A 4,476-nucleotide genomic window follows, 5' to 3' on the forward strand; every position below is an offset into this window, starting at 1 on the left:
GCAGATCCTTTCTATATAGTTGACTTTGGGGGCAATTGAAAAAATAAGAAAAGAGAGGTATTCCCTCCTCTCCCGGGATATAAGTGAATTCTCAAGTGCACGTGCATACACACGGACCTGAAAGAAGTTTTCAAGGATATCAGTGTTTCAACAGCCTTACTTAGAGCAAGGGATAGTACCAAGAGGTGTGAGATGCTGCAAGAGCACTGTTACAGAAACAGGTCATCTCTAAGTATGAAAAGCAAAACTATGGGAATCTGTTACTGAATTTATATACTTCCAGAAGTGGGAACTGAGAAAGTGGAAACCTCTGCTGAGAACAGAGCCTATGGGTGAATGGTACACCAAAGCCCACTCTGAATCTTACCCCAAGCTATGGAATAGAAGAGAAATGACTGCGTGCTTTGTCATGGTAGCAAGCACATTGTAGGCTCTGGATTGACCTTTATGGTTTACTTTACCAAATGTCATTTCCATAAAAAGTTACCATTCTGAGGAGCAGAGCTGTATGATGTTGATGGATAATCTAAAATTGTGCACTTGATTTTTCCCCATTTCACTTTGGGCTCTGGCTATGAAGTGGTTCTTCAAGGCTCACAGCAGGCTAGCAGGATCAGGCTTGTCAAAATATTCTCAAAGCTTGCAGCATGAAGTATAGTGACACTGTACAAAAGGAAAGCAGGATGTTTCCTGCCTTAGCTTGAGATACACAAGTTACAGGGAGAAAAGCTGGGCAGAAAAAAATATATATTTGTTCTCAGCATTATAAGAGTTTTTACTTCCTTTTTTAACCAAAGAAAGGAACTCCTGAGGACAGTCAAAACACAGAATATCAAAACCCTGTCTTGACCGGAGGAGGGGTTTTGCATGCTTTAACTGTCTTGTGCTCTTCACAAATGCTGCTGTTATGACTCCCACCATTCCTGCAGAATGTAGGCAGGTCCAAATGGGACAAAACATCTCTGGTTATGCACATGTCTAAGCCTCTCAGAGGTATGTGGTGCTTAAGTGTATGTGGTGCTTCACAGATCAATATGAGAGGGAAGCCTACAGCCAACAAAGCAATGATTCAAACCACAGTCACACACCAAAACATGAAAGAGCACAAGTGAAGATGCATGTCAGGGGTGGAGATGTGGGAACGGTGGATTTTCAGCCTCATGGCTAACCGTGGAAGGCAGAATGGCAGAAATCAGAGGGAAAAAAACATTCATGCCTGATCCAAAACAAGTATTTGCAGCTACCCAGGCAAGACAGCTGTCACTGCACCTCTCTAGCAATGCCAAAAAGCGGTCAAAAGCTTGACCACCTCAGGACAAGGGCTTCAGGAGGCTGAAGCAGCTGAGGATAACAACTGCTGCATCAGCCAGAAGCATGGGGCTCACATCTCTTGGGAGACTTGCAGTATTGGACACTATTTTCCAAGGATTGATCAGATGTGTTTGCAATGTATTATGTTTGTCTGGCATACAGGGGGAAAAATATCCTCAAAGAAGTTTTACCATGAATCAAGCCTGTATTAAGTCATTGATATGGCAGTAGTTTGAAGCAAAGGTTTAAACAAATCTAGGTACGTGTTCAAGAAAAAGTGAAGTACAGAGCATTTTCAGGCATAAAGGCATCTCAAGCGATTTGTGTTATCTACTTGGCATAAAGCACACGTTTTCATTCTCCTCTCCTAATAAAACCAACAAATGTACTTCCCCTTCAACAAACAGCATATTTTACAGTATATACTAAATCTTCTTATTTTTTCAACCTTCTGCATAAAGTATGAGGCTTTTATTTGAGTTCGATGCAAAGAATCTCCAGCTCTTTACTCAAGACACCTGCATTTAATCTATGAATATTCTCAGAAGTTTTTTATACTCTGCAAGAGAAGGCTGCAATCATGCAATTCAGATGTGATTACCAGTCTAAATCACTCACCAGGTCACATTTGCTTTGAAAGCCCGTATCCATCATATGGACTCTTGAACCGATTTCAACTTACGATTTAAAACAATGAAGCAAGTCAGGAAAAACTAACTGTGACAAGAACACTCTGTTGACATCCCACATCTACAGAGGTCCTGAAGACACTTAGTATATGTCTACATTATTGACTGCAGTATAAGAGAAAAATACCCAAAGGAGACTTAAATGAGCAACGTTAGGTACCATTAGCAGTCAAGTGATGATAACGTGGAGCTCAGAGAAGGCTCATTTGTCTAATGAGAAGCAGTTCCCAATATAAACATAGTTAAGAGGTAATGATGAAAACTGAGGTTTGCATGCCAAAACCCACAAGTATATCCAGAGGTTTCCCAATAGAAGTTGCCACTTAATTAACCCAATTACCCAACTTAATGTTCCAGCTCAGCAAAATACTTAAGCATATTCAGGATACTCTAATGTTACTGAAGTTTACAGAAGTTGGTGGGTGGGAAGTGCTTTGATGAAGAGACAGAAATGAAGCCAAATGTGATAGACATAATTTTCAGTTGAACAAATTTTCAATTACAACCGGTTGAAAAAACAAGAATTTCTTTCAGAAAGTTCTGAAGAAAACTAGTTTAAATTCTCATAAATTAAATCACCTAAACACTGGAGATTGCTTTTTCCTTCTACTTTTCTCCCCTTCTATCTCAATTCCCCCTACCTTCACTTTCTTATTTTCTTTTCTTTCCTCTACTTTTCCAGTGGAAAAAACGGCAAAGGGGAAAGTCGGAGAAATTGTTTTCATAAGATGTAGAAACTTTTGAAAATCCTTTTTCCACATTTCTTCTTTTAGAGAAAATACTATTTAACCCAAGGATATATGTATTTTTTAACATGACAGGCTTTTACTTCAAGCTTCTGCTAAAGCCAGGCATTAACACCCTTCTAGCGAGGAAATTACATGCAGCCTTTTAAGGCTACTTTCAAGAGATGCCATTTAACAAGATTGCACTAGACTGTCTGGAGAGTGGTTAGTTTCTCTTCTGAAGAGCCTATAAACAAAAGATGCGATCCTGCAGGTCACAACATGCCTGCAGAGCTCCAAAGAAGGACTGAAGAAAGCTGCACAAACTGCAGCTGGCCAAGAAACTCTGTTTTAGCAATAACAATTCAGTTATTTAATGCAAACAAGAGTTTCTTGGATCCCCCTTTTGCAGTCATTTGGCTTTTATGTACCCAGAGCCAGACAGTGAAAGACATGCATACATGTATAGATACAGAGCTGCTAAAGTCCAGCGTATTGGCAACACAGCTGTTCTGAGGCTCACTCACTGCATATTTCCATCAGGCAGCACTACCACAGCAGCACAGGCACTGCCACTACCACAGTTAATATATGCTGAGCCTTATTTTAAGGCAAACCCTCCAAGCAGAGGAAGGGGCACGAGGCTTGGTCACACAGCGCGTTTCTAGACATCTATGTATGGATGTTGTACAGGTGAACATCAGACCCCTGAAGGTAAACATAAGGTGAATCTGAGAGAGCCATTGTACGCCGCAGTCAAAGATCAAGATGGTTTGGGCTGTTATTGAAAGGGCATATACTGCCTTTCCTAAATATACATAAGCTGCTGAAGGCCAGAAGAGAAGGGGCAGTTTTGGATCCAGCCTGGAGGAGGATGGTTCTGTTTTCACCTGTATTTCACAAATACTTTTCTCCTTCCTCTGAATTTCATCCTTGGCTAATTTAGGCTATGTTAATGACATCTGTAATCCCCTTCTTACAGGAATTATTTCTTTGAGCCCTTCAAATCAGTACAAATACAATTGGTGAAAAACACATGTAAAATTTCTTTTTTTGCTTTTAATGGAAAAGGCTGAAATAAATACCAATTTGGTCTCGAACTGGGTTTTGGTGCAATCTGTTTCAAAATTATTTCTAAATGGAGGTCATTTGACAGCATCTCTCTTTCATTCAGATCTAATAAATAATAACATCTCCAAAAAGAAGAAATAGTTATATAATCTAAAATAATTGTAAAGAGTCTCTACTGAGAATACATGAGCTTTAACTTGCACAGACCCTGACAAAAGCATAGCTGTTCTACTGCAAAGGTCTGACCAGGACCCCCCACAACGCTGTCAAAGTTTCCACATCTGACAGAGAGCCTATGAAGCACCAAGGCAGGACAAATTTCTTCTTTAAAAAAAATGTATTCTCATTTTTCTTCTCTGTATTATGAGGGTGGTAGCACTGACCAAGATAAACTGCACTGCCCTTTTGACACAAGTATTTATTAGTATAGTAGCATCAAATGCAATTTTGACCTTCTCAGATCTACAGTTACAACAGTGGGAACAGAAAACAGGTAGACTAGATGATCTCTAGAAATGTGTACTATTACTGTTTTTGTTTAGTGCCACTTCAGCAAACACAGGTAATTAATTCAGATAACATCTGTGAAATCTGGGCCCCAAAAGAGTCAGTGGTAAAAATGGCAATCATCACAATCAGTCTTCCTCAGAACAGAAGAAAACCACCAATGAAGCCTTATT

The sequence above is a fragment of the Harpia harpyja genome, chromosome 1, assembly GCF_026419915.1.
Source record: "Harpia harpyja isolate bHarHar1 chromosome 1, bHarHar1 primary haplotype, whole genome shotgun sequence".
In the NCBI taxonomy this organism is placed as follows: Eukaryota; Metazoa; Chordata; class Aves; order Accipitriformes; family Accipitridae; genus Harpia; species Harpia harpyja.